General features: G+C 38.7%; 1 pseudogene; it reads right to left on the reverse strand.

The window, feature by feature from the left end:
* Nucleotides 1-12777: 12777 nt before the first annotated feature.
* On the reverse strand, nt 12778-12986 carry LOC132225470 (U2 spliceosomal RNA; annotated as a pseudogene).
* Between the last annotated feature and the right edge of the window lie 874 nt (nt 12987-13860).

Genomic DNA, 13860 nt, shown 5'->3' on the forward strand with positions numbered 1-13860 from the left:
GATATAACTCTGGTTAACATATATGCACACAATACCGGAGCACCCAAATACATTAAAAAACTTCTGGAAGATATCAAGGGAGAGATCGACAGCAATACAATCATAGTAGGAGATTTTAATACTGCATTGACACCACTGAACAAATACTCTAGACAAAAAAAATCAGCAAAGCAGCAGCAATCCTAAATGACTCACTATATCAGATGGAATTAATTGACATCTTTATAACATTCCACCCCAAAGCATAGGAATATAAAGTCTTCTTAAGTGCACATGTGACATTTTTAAAGATAGAATACATATTAGGACATAGGCTAAGTCTCTACAAATTCAAGAAGATAGAAATCATATCAAGCATCTTCTCAGATCACAATGGCATAAAATTACAATAAAAACAAACACATGGAGACCAAATAGCATGCTATTAAACAATGATTGGGTTACCAATGAGATCAAAGAAGAAATAAAAAACCAAAGATATCAAAGAAGAAAATAGCATGCTATTAAATAATGACTGGGTTACCAAAGAGATCAAAGAAGAAATAATTTCAACTGGAAATAATGAAAATAAAAACACAAAAATCCCAAATCAAGATACACAATGAAAGCAGTCCTGAGAAGGAAGTTCACAGTACAACAGGCCTACCTTAAAAAAAATAAGAAAAGAAAAACTGGCAGTAAGATAGATAACCTGACAAATGAAAGAATTGAAAAGAGAGAAAGAAGAAAGGCCCAGAGTAAGTAGAAGGAATGAAATGATAATAACAAGAGTGGAAATAAATAACATAGAGACCTAAAAACAATAGAAAAGATCAACAAAACCAAGAGGAGTTTCTCTGAAATGATAAAAAAATTGATGAACCTTCAGCTAGGCTCACTAACAGATAGGAACTATATAAACAAAATCAGAAATGAAACAGGTGAAGTAACAACTGACCCCACAGAAATACAAAGGTTTGTAAAAAAAAATACTACAAACAACTCTACTCCAAGAAACTGGACAACCTAGATGAAACAGGTATACTCCTAGAAAAATACAATTTTCTAAAACTCAATCAGAAAGAATCAGAAACATGAATAGGATGAAAACTACTGGAAGAAGAAGAAAAAGGTAAAGATACTAATTATGAACAACAAATATGCATCTATCAACAAGTGAATCAAAGAATCAAGTGAATAAATAATCTGATGAACAGAATGAACTGGTGATTATAATAGAATCAGGGACATAGAAAGGGAATGGACTCACTATTCTTGGGGGGGGGAAGGGGTGTGGGAGATGCGGGAAGAGACTGGACAAAAAATGTGCACCTATGGATGAGGACAGTGCAGGGGTAAGGGCAGAGGGTGGGGTGGGAACCAGGTGGAGGGGAGCTATGGGGGGAAAAAAGAGGAACAACTGTAATAATCTGAACAATAAAGATTTAATTAAAATAAAAGAAATAGAGGTTTTAAATGACACACTAGGTCAGATGGATCTAAATGGTATTTACAGAACATTTCACCACAGAGCAGAAGAAGATACATTCTTCTCAAGCTACATGGAACATTCTCAAAGATAGACCACAAGTTAGGGGACAAAACAAATCTATACAAATTGAAGAAGATTGATACAATATCAAACATCTTCTTGGATCACAATGGCATGAAGTTAGAAATCAACTACAATACAAAAAATAAAAAAATAAAACACTCAAATACATGGAGACTAAATAGCATGTTATTAAACAATGAATGTGTTACCAAAGAGATCAAGTAAAGACTTCCTGGGAACAAATGAAAATAAACATATCAACCCAAAACCTATGGGATACAGCAAAAGCAGTCCAAGAGGGAAAATCATAGCTTTATAGGGCTACCTCAAGAAGCAAGAAAGAGCACTAAGAAACTATCTAACACTACAACTAAATGAACTAGAAAGAGAACAGCAACAAAAGCCCAAAGGAAGTAGACAGAAGGAAATAATAAAGATAAGAGTGGAAATAAACGACATAGACTAATAAAACAGTTCAAATGATCAATGAATCCAAGAGCTGGTTCTGTGAAAAGATACAGAATTGATGAACCTCTAACCAGACTCATCAAGAAACAAAGAGAGAGGGCCCAAATAAATAAAATCAGAATTGAAAGAGGCAATATAACAACAGACACCACAGAAATACAAAGGATTTGTAAGCCAAAACTATGAACAACTATGTGCCAATAAACTGGACAACCTGGGTGAAATGGAAAAATTCCTAGAAATGTATAATCTCCCAAGCTCAACAAGGAAGAATCGGAAAACCCAAATAGACAAATAACACCTGATGAAACTGAAGCAGTAATTTAAAAAATCCTTGAAAATAAAGTCTTGGATCAGATGGATGTACAGGAAAAATCTACCAAACATTCAAAGAAGAACTGAAACCTATCCTCCTCAAACTATTTCAAAAAATTCAAGAGGAAGGAATGCTTCCAAGCTCTGTTTACGAAGCCAGCATTACCCTAATTCCAAAACCAGATAAAGATACTACAAAGAAAGAAAATTACAGGCCAATGTCCCTGATAAACACAGATGCTAAAATCCTCAACAAAATATCAAATTGTCTCCAGCAGTATATTAAAAAAAATCCCACAACATGATCAAGTGGGATTTATTCCAGGGATGCAAGATTGTTACAATATTGTTACAATATTGGCAAATCAATAAAGGTGATACATCACATAAACAAAATGAATGATAAATCTCACACGATCATATCAATAGATGCAGAAAAAGCTTTCAACAAAAATCAACATCTATTTTTTGTTTACCTCTCAGCAAAGTGGGAATATAGGGACCATATCTCAACATAATAAAGTCCATATATGGCAAAACTACAGCCAACATAATACTCAATAGTCAAAAAATGTTTCCTATAAGAACAAGAACTAGACAAGGATGTCCACTTTCACCACATTGATTCAACATAGTACTGGAAGTCCAAGTCACAGCAATCAGACAAGAAGAGGTAAAAGGCATCCAACTTGGAAAGAAGGAAGTAAAACTGTCATTATTTGCTGATGACATGATATTGTACATAGAAAACCCTAAAGATTCCACCAGGAAACCACTAGACTTAATAAATTTGTGGCAATGTAGCAGAATAGAAAATCAACATGCAGAAAATGGTGGCATTTTTATTTTTTATTTTTTATATATATTTTATTGATTTTTTACAGAGAGGAAGGGAAAGGATAGAGAGTTAGAAGCATCTATGAGAGAGAAACATCAATCAGATGCCTCCTGCACACCTTCCACTGGGGATGTGCCTGCAACCAAGGTACATGCCCTTGACCAGAATCGAACTCAGGACCCTTCAGTCCACAGGCCAACCCTCTCTCCACTGAGCCAAACCAGTCAGGGCAATGGTGGCATTTTTATACAACAATAATGAATTATCAGAAAGAGAAACTAAAAAAACAAACAACAACAACAACAAAAAACAATCCCCTTTAACATTGCAACAACAACAACAAAAAAATAAGATACCTAGGAATAAACTTATCCAATGAGGTAAAAGATCTGTACTTGGAAAAATATAGAATGTTGAAAAAAAGAAATATAGGAATATACAAACAAATGGAAATGTATACCATGTTCATGGATTGGAAGAATTAACATAATTAAAATGTCTATATTACCCAAAGCAATCTATAGAATCAACACAATCCAATCAAAATACCAATGGCAAACTTCACAGAACTAGAACAAATACTCCAAATATATATATGGAATCATGAAAAACCCCAAATAGCTGCAGCAATTTTGAGAAAGTAGAAAAAGTTGGAGGGATCTCAATACTGGATATGAAACTATACTACAAAGACAATATAACCAAAACAGACTGGTACTGGTACAAGAACAGGCATGTAGACCAATGTATCAGAATAGACCACACAAATGACCCACACCATTATGGTCAATTAACGTAGCAAGAACAAACATAAAATGTTGCCGGGAGCCGGTCCATCCTTGCTGTTTCAAGGGACCTGGCATATATGGCATACGGTTCTTAATATGTTTGCTCACCTTCTTGGCGCTGTGTTTTAACCAAAGTCACCTCTCCGAGAAAGGTTGAATCCCCAGGTAGGGATTTTCCCCTGAAGTTAGGGAGGGGATAAAACCCCTCAACTAAGTGCCAGGCGGGTAATTAATCCCTTTAACTACGAACAATCATGCTTAAACTACATAATCTTTTCTCCCTGGAATGGAGATAAGAAATGCCCTAACCTTTGTAATAGAGATTGATAGGATTGAATCAACTGGTATAAATACAGTTGTAACAAGACAGAAACACTCAGAACTTAGAACACAGAATTCAGAAGACAGAACCTACTCGGAGCCTAGAGACAGAGCCTAGCGGGAGAACATGGCAAGGGATCCTGGACTGAACCTGACTACAGAGATTGTCAGGAGAACCTGACTGGAACCTGGACACTGAACCTGACTGGAGAACCTGGACAGAACCTCTCTGGAGATCCTAAGCAGAACCTCTCTGGAGATCGAGACCAGAACTTGGCTAGAGATCCTGGCTACGCTGCTGATCAACTGAACACTGTCTCCATGTCCTTCCTTCTTCGCCGACTCCGTCCACACCTTTGGGGACCCCTGGACCCGCTGGGGTTGGACTCCGGCAAAATGTAGTAAAAATAATCTCTTCAACAAATGGTGTTGGGGAAACTGAACAGACACATGCAAAATGATGAAACTAGACCACCAATTTACGCAATATGCAATAAACTCAAAATGGATAAAAGACATAAATGTAAGGCATGAAACCATGGAAGTCTAAGAAGAAAACACAGGCTGTAAAATCTCAGTCTTCTCATGTAGCAGAATTTTTGTTGATATATCTTGTAGGGCAAGAGAAACAAAGGACAAAATAAACAAATGGGACTACATCAAAATAAAAAGCTTCTGTTAAACAAAATAAACCACCAACAAAATGAAAAGGAAACCCTCTCTATGGGAGAACATACTTTCCAACCATACATGTGATAAGGGGTTAATTTCAAAAATATATAAAGTGCTCATACAACTCAACAAAAGGCAGACAAAAAATCCAATTAAAAAATGGGCAGAGGACCTGAATAGACACTTCTCCAAAGAGGACATAGAAATGGCCAAGAGACATTTGATAAAATACTCAGTCACTTATCATCTGAGAGATGCAAATTAAAACACAATGTGTGCAAACTAAAACACAATGAGTGTTAGGGTGCCAGATATCACCTCACACCTGTCAGAATGGCTATCATCTAAAAATCAACAAACAACAAGTGCTGGTGGGGAAGAAAAAGGAACACTGTTTCCCTGCTGCTGGAAATGCAGTTTGGTGCAGCCACTATGGGAAACAGTATGGCGTTTCCTCAAAAAAAAAAAAAAAAATGGAACCTCCATTTGACTCAGCAATCCCTCTTCTGGGAATATATCCTAAAAACCCCAAAACACCAATCAGATAGAATATACGCACCACTATGTTCATATCACCATTATTTACAATAGCTAAGATTTGGAAACAGCTCAAGTGCCCATCAGTAGAGGAATGGATAAAAAAGCTATGGGACAAAAAGGGAAGATGGCTGCTGACATGAAGGCAGACAGCAAGATAGTGTGTGAGTGAGAGAATGAAAGAGGAGGGTGTGGACGTACAAGAGAGTGTAAATTTGTGGGTGAGTGATAGCTATACTCCAGAGGACTTTTGGAGACTAGTAGATCAGGTTCCCCTAACCAGGCAGCCTCCACTGCTGCTGAAATCTCTCCCGGAGAGGCTCTGCCGTGGAGACTGTGCCATCTTGAAGGGGAGAATGGCTGTTATTGGAAGTGTATACATCCAGGGGCCCTGCAACCATGGCTCCCAGGGACCAGCTACAAACCCAGGAACACCAGATCTCAAGCAGCGTGAATATGTGGACTTGGATGAGCCCTGCTCCTCCTCATGGGAAGGTCAAATTTCACCTAGATGAAGGATAGAGAGAGCTACATAACCAGATACCCAGAGAAGAGAAATCACGGGGAGACAAAGAAACAGCCCGCAAACGAAAGAAAAGGAGGCATCACCAGAAAAGGAAGTAAACGAAAATGAGGCAAGTGATATCTCAGAGAAAGAATTCAGAGAAATGGTCATAAGGTGGCTGAAAAGAATGGAAGACAAATTCAACAATATGTGTAAGAACCAAGAGGAAATGAAGAAGAATCAAGAAGAAATGAAAAATGACATTGTTGCTGTAAAGAACTCAATGGAAAGCATCAACAGTAGACTAGAAGAAGCAGAGTACTGCATTAGTGAGCTAAAAGACGAGGTAGGAAAAAATACCCAAGCAGAGCAGCATCTAGAAAAAAAGTTAAAAAACAGGAGAAGAGCCTCAGGGAACTTTGGGACAACATGAAACGAAACAACATCCGCATAATAGGGGTGCCAGAAGGATAGAAAACTGAGCAAGGAATAGAAAACCTGTTTGAAGAAATAATGACAGAAAACTCCACAAATCCAATAAGCTCACAGAATCCCAAACAAAATAAACCCCAAAAGACCGACACCAAGGCACATTATAATTAAATTGTCAACAACCAATGACAAAGTAAGAATTTTAAAAGCAGCCAGAGAGAGATAGAAAATTACCTACAAAGGATCCCCCATCAGACTAGCAACTGATTTCTCAACAGAAACACATCAGGCAAGAATGGAATGGAATAAAATATACAAAGTCATGCAAAGGAAGGGTCTGAATCCAAGAATACTGTACCCAGCAAGGCTATCAATCAAAATTGAGGGTGAAATCAAAAGCTTCACAGACAAAAAAAAGCCTAAGGGGGTTCATTACCACCAAACCAGCAATGCAAGAAATGCTAAAGGGTCTGCTGTAAAAAGAAGAAATAGGAAATGAAGAAGGAACAAAGGTGTAAAAAAAATGGTGACAAATAAGAACCTATTAATAATAACTTTAAATGTTAATGGATTAAATGGCCCAATCAAAAGACATAGGGTAGCTGAGTGGATAAGAAAACATGACCCATATATATGCTGTCTACAGAAAACCCACATCAGAACAAAGGACTCACAAAGACTGATGGTGAAGGGATGGAAAAAAGATTTTTCAGGAAAATGGAAATGAACAAAAGCTGGGGTAGCAATATTTATATCGTACAAATTAGATCTCAAAGTGAAGGACATAACAAGAGATAAGGAAGGCCACTTCATAATACTAAAGGGAGCAATTCAACAAGAAGATATAACTCTGGTAAACATATATGCACCCAATACAGGAGCAACCAATTACATAAAACAACTTTTGAAAGATATCAAGGGAGAGATTGATAGCAATACTGTCATAGTGGGGGCCTTAATACCCCACTATCACCATTGGACAAGTCCTCTAAACAAAAAATAAGCAAAGAAACATCAATCCTAAATGATGCACTAGATCAGATGGAATTAATTGACATCTTCAGAACATTTCACCACAAAGCCATAGAATATACATTCTTCTCAAGTGCACATGGGTTATTTTCAATGATAGACCATATATTGGGCCACAGGCAAAGTCTCTTCAAATTCAAGAAGATAGAAATCATATCAAGCACCATCTCAAACCACAATGGCATAAAACTAGAAATCAACAATAAAAACAATTAAAAAAATTAAACACCTGGAGGCTAAATAGCATGCTATTAAACAATGACTAGGTTACCAGAGTAATCAAAGAAGAAATAAAATGCATCATGGAAATAAACAACAATGAAAATAAAACAATCCAAAATCTGTGGGACACAGCGAAAGAAGACTTGAGAGGGAAGTTCATAGCTCTACAGGCATGCCTCAAAAAATAAGAAACAATAGTAATAAATTATCTAACCCTACAACTCAAAGAGGATAAATGACATAGGGACCAAAAAAAACAAAAAATTAAAAAAAAAAACACCAAAAGATCAACAAAACCAAGAGCTGATTTTTGAAAGGTTAAACAAGATTGATGAACCGCTAGCCAGGCTCACCAAGAAGCAAAGAGAGAGGACCCAAATAAACAAAATCAGAAATGAAAGAGGTGAAATAACAATGGATCCCACAGAAATGCAAATGATTATGAAAAAATACTATGAACAACTCTATTCCAACAAAATGGACCATGTAGATGAAACGGGCATATTCTAAGAAAAATACAAGCTCCCAAAATTCAACCAAGAAGAATCAAAAAACCTGAATAGGTTGATAACTACCAAAGAAATTGAAACAGCGATCAAAACCTTCCAGCAAAAAAAAGCCCTGGTCCGGACGACTTTACAGGGGAGTTCTACCAAGCATTCAAAGAAGAACTAAAACCTATCCAACTGAGACAATCCCAAAAAATTCAAGAGGAAGGCACACTTCCAAGCTCTTTCTATGAAGCCAGCATTACCCTAATCCCAAAACCAGATAAAGTCACCACAAAAAAAGAGAAATACATGCCAATATCCTTGATAAACATAGATGCTAAAATCCTCAACAAAATCCTAGCAAATTGGATTCAGCAATACATTAGAAAGATCATACACCATGACCAAGTGGGATTTATTCCAGGGATACAAGGATGGTTCAATATCCGCAAATCAATAAATGTGATACATCACATAAACAAACTAAGAGACAAAAAATCACATAATTATATCAATGGATGCAGAACAAGCATTTGACAAAATTCAACACCCTTTCTTGATAAAAACTCTCAGCAAAGTGGGAAGAGAGGGATAATACCTCAATATAATAAAAGCCCTATATGATAAACCTACAGCCAACATCATACTCAATGAGCAAAAACTAAATCCATTTCCCTTAAGAACAGGCACAAGACAAGGATGCCCACATTCACCACTCCTGTTCAACATAGTACTAGAAATACTAGCCATAGCGATCAGACAAGAAGAAAAAATAAAAGGCATCCAAATTGGAAAAGAAGTAAAACTGTCCTTATTTGCAGATGACATGATATTACACATAGAAAACACCAATGACTCCATCAAAAAACTATTATGCCTAATAAATGAATTTGGAAATGTAGCAGGATACAAAATTAACACCCAGAAATCTATGGCCTTTTTAAACACCAATAATGAACTCACAGAAAGAGAAATGAAAAAAACAATCCCAATTACCATTGCACCAAAAAAATAAGATACCTAGGAATAAACTTAACCCATGACGTAAAAGACCTGTACTTGGAAAATTACAGGCCATTGAAAAAAGAGATAGAGGAAGATATAAACAAATGGAAGAACATACCATGTTCATGGATTGGTTACATCAACATCATTAAAATGTCCATACTACCTAAAGCAATGTATAGATTCAATGCAATACCTATTAAAATACCAACAGCATATTTCAAAGATCTGGAACAAACTCTCCAAAAATTCATCTGGAATAAAAAAAGACCCCGAATAACCACAGCTATCCTGAGAAAGAAGAACAAACTTGGAGGGATCACAATACCAGACATCAAACTATATTACCAAGCCACGGTTCTCAAAACTGCCTGGTACTGGCACAAGAACAGACATTTGGACTAATGGAACAGAATAGAGGACCCAGAAATTGACCCAAGCCATTATACTCAATTATTATTTGACAAAGGAGGCAAGAGCGTACAATGGAGTCAAAACAGACTAATAAATGGTGCTGGAAAATTTGGTCACATACATGCAAAAAAATGAAGCTATATCACCTACTTACACCGTACACAAAAATAAACTCAAAATGGCTAAAGGACTTGAATGTAAGATGGGAAACCATAGAAATCCTACAAGACTCCATAGGCAGCAAAATTGCAGACATACATCGTAGAAATATCTTTACAGACACAGATCCTAGGGCAAGAGAGACTAAGGAGAAAATAAACAAATGGGATTACATCAAAATAAAAAGCTTCTGCACAGCAAAAGAAACCATCAACAAAACAACAAGAAAGCCCACTGCATGGGAGAACATATTTGCCAATGTTATCTCCGATAAGGGTTTAATCTCCATCATTTACAGGGAACTCATACAACTCAACAAAAGGAAAATAAACAATCCAATCAAAAAATGGGCAAAGGACCTAAATAGAATCTTTTCGAAAGAGGACACTCAGAAAGCCTAGAGACACATGAAAACATGCTTAAAGTAACTAATCATCAAAGAGATGCAAATCAAAACGACAATGATGTACCACCTCACACCTGTCAGATTGGCTATCATCAACTAATCAACAAATGATAAGTGGTGGAGAGGAATCGGAGAAAAAGGAACCCTCCTTCACTGTTGGTGGGAATGCAAACTGGTGCAGCCACTGTGGAAAACAGTATGGAGTTTCCTCAAAAAATTAAAAATGGAACTACCATTTGATCCAGTAATACCACTTCTAGGAATATATCCCAAGAAAACAGAAACACCAATCAGAAAGGATATATGACCCCCTATATTCATAGCAGCACAATTTACAATAGCCAAGATTTGGAAACAGCCTAAATGCCCATCAAGATATGAGTGGATTAGAAAACTGTGGTACCTCTACACAATGTAATACTACGCTGCCATAAAAAAGGAGGAATTCTTACCATATGCAGCAGCATGGATAGTACTGGAGAGCATTATGCTAAGTGAAATAAGCCAGTCAGTGAAAGAAAAATACCATATGATCTCACTCATTTATGGATAATAAAGAACATTATAACCCAATGAACAAATAGATAGATACAGAGGCAGAGAAGCAATGAACAGACTGTCAAATTACAGTGGGAAGGCTGGGGAGTGTTGGGTTGGGGTGGTAAGAGATCAACTGAAAGACTTGTATGCATGCATATAAGTATAACCAATGGACACAAGACACTGCGGGGGTGGAGTGAGGGAATGTGATCAGAGGTAGGGGAGGACAGGGGAAGGTCAATGGGGGGAAAAAAGGAGACATATGTACTACTATCTGTAATGCTTTAAACAATAAAATAAAATTTTAAAAAAAGCTATGGGACATTTACACAATGGAATGATATGCATCCAAAAAGGACATGGATCTCTTACCCTTTGGGACAGCATGGATGGACCCAGAGGCTATTAAGATAAGAAAAATAAGCCAATCTGAGAAAGACAAATATCACATGATCTTACTTATTTATGGAATCTAATGTACAAAGTGAATTGACTAACAAAAAACCTGGAAGTATGGAAACATGGAACAGACTGACAAACCTTGGTGTGAGGATTGGGGGGATGAGAAGAAATAAACCAAATACCTTATATTCTTATATGCATAGCCCATGGGAACAGGTAATAGGGGATTGAAGACTTGGGGGTGGGTAGGGGCTTGAAAGACTGGGGTAAAGGGGGAGTGGGAGATATCTATAATACTATCAACAATAAAAAATATGAATTTAAATATATATCCTATATAATAAAAGGTTAATATGCAAATCGACCAAACGGTGGAACGACCAGTCACTATGATGTACACTCACCACCAGGGGGCAGACACTGAATGCAGAAGCTTCCCCCTGGTGGTCAATGCTCTCCCACAGGGGGAGCACCGCTCAGCCAGAAGCCCTGAGCCTGGCTCATGGCTGGCAAGCGCAGCACTAAGGATGTCCGTGGGGAGCGGGCCCAAGCCATCAATCAGACATCTCCCGAGGGCTCCTGGACTGGGAGAGGGTGCAGGCTAGACTGAGGGAACCCCCTCCCTCCCCCCCCCCCCGCCGCCGAGTGCAAGAATTTTATGCACCGGGCCTCTACTAATAATATAATACACTGCACTGAGTGGCCAGATTATTATGACCACTTGACGTTTGTAGGCAAATTAGTCGTACATTGCATCATATGGGATATGGAAGCCGAAGGCCTGTTCAAACACCTTTGATGTCTGCAGTTACCAAGATAAAACATCTCCAATTCACACAGGATCACAAGTATTGGACAGCCGAGCATTGGAAAAAAGTCATGTGGTCTGATGAATCACGTTGCCAGTTGCATCATGCAGAAGGCAGAGTGAGAATTTGGCAGAAACAGCATGAAAGCATGCACCCCACATGCATGATTACAACCCTTCAAGCTGGTGGGAGCAGTGTTTTGGTTTGGGGCATATTGTCCTGGCATGATTTGGGCCCTTTAATTTCTGTGGAACAACATCTGAATAGCACAGCATACCTAAGTAGCATTTCTGATCAAATTCATCCTATCATGTTGATGGCATATCCCAATGGAGATGGCTTCTTCCAACAAGACAATGTGCCATACCACGGTGCTCGTATCGTGTAGGAGTGGTTTCAAAAACATGAGGGAGACTTTACCTTGCTTAGGTGGCCCCCACAATCACCATATCTCAATCCAATTGAGCATTTGTGGGACGAAGTTAAAAGAGCCATTAGGCAGCTGGTTCCACAGTCATCGAATCTCACAGAACTAGACAGTGCTGTTCATCAGGCATGGTGTCAGATTCCTCGCATAACCTTTCAACATCTCGTGGAGTCAATGTCAAGAAGAATTGCCACAGTATTGAAGGCAAATGGTGGCCCAATGAAGTACTGGTAGGGTGGTCATAATAATCTGGCTACTCACGTACAAATATATCCCACGTTCAAAGGCTGTTAAATCACATAGTTTACACATATCCTCAGGGGGGGAAAAATCACTTCTACTGTCGTGGTAAACAACCTGCTTCCCTATTTATAATGGTCTGGCCCTCTAGCAACTTCAGCACAAAATTATAGCTAATTTGCCTACAAACATCAAGTGGTCATAATATTCTGGCCACTCAGTGTATATCACTGTCTTCTGCAGTGAGACTCAATGATTTGAACATATGGCTGAGTCAATGAAACATGATTTGTCCATCACCTTCCCTTGAAACTTCTTTTCCTTTTCTGGCCAAACAGGTCAGACAGAAAAGGCCCACTGTTTACTCATGGGAAAATCTGATAAGAACAGATACTACACTTGATCTTAGCCAAAAGGCCGAGAAGCGATGGGGAAAATCTTTTGATATTTCCCTTAGTTTAATTTATGTTCTATTGGACAAAAGGGCTTCAGACAGGTGCGACAAGCCTACATCCAGAAAAGCTACTCCTCCAACCTAATTGGGGAAACTATACATTAGTCTTTCCCCTTTGTCACATGGGTTTCTGCATCTCACTAAACTTTTAGTTATTATAAGTCTCCTCACTTTTGAGTTTTGTCTTTTAACCTTCTTGTCAAGATTGTAATTTCCACACAGACACCAGGGAGGTGAGGGCATGAGTGTGTGTGTGTGGGGGGGGGGATGGGGGATAAGGACACATATGTAATACCTTAATCAATAAAGAAAAAGAAAAAAGATTGTCATTTCAAGAATTCCAGGCAGAGAAACTAAGATGGCGGCATAGATAAACACCGGGAAATTGCTGCTTCCCACAACAATTGATAAATGCATCAAAAACACAAGCTGGACTCATCCAGAACTACAGGAGAGCTGGCTGAGTGTAAATTCTACAACTAGAAGGAAAGAAAAGCACACTGAGAGCCAGAGGAGCTGCAGAGGAGTGCAGAGGTACGGGGTCTCGCGTGCGTGGAAAGGGTCTGGCACCTGAGGACACGGCTGTCTTTTTGAACCTGGAGGGAGACACAAGCTCCCCACGGCTCTGAAATCCGGTTCTGGGAAGTCTCTGGGGACCCAGCATTCATACGGGGAGAAACTGGTCTCTCTGGCAGCGGGCGAGCTTGAGGGCAGCTTTCCCTCAGAGGTGCTTGCAGCCATTGCTGGGACACTGGGACTCGCGACTCCTTAGGGCGGGGCTGAGGCTCCACCATAGCTGCTTCCTCTGCCCTTTGATTCCTTGAGACCCCGCCCTGCCCAGGCTGCGGC

The sequence above is a fragment of the Myotis daubentonii genome, chromosome X (genome assembly GCF_963259705.1).
Source record: "Myotis daubentonii chromosome X, mMyoDau2.1, whole genome shotgun sequence".
Lineage (NCBI taxonomy): Eukaryota > Metazoa > Chordata > Mammalia > Chiroptera > Vespertilionidae > Myotis > Myotis daubentonii.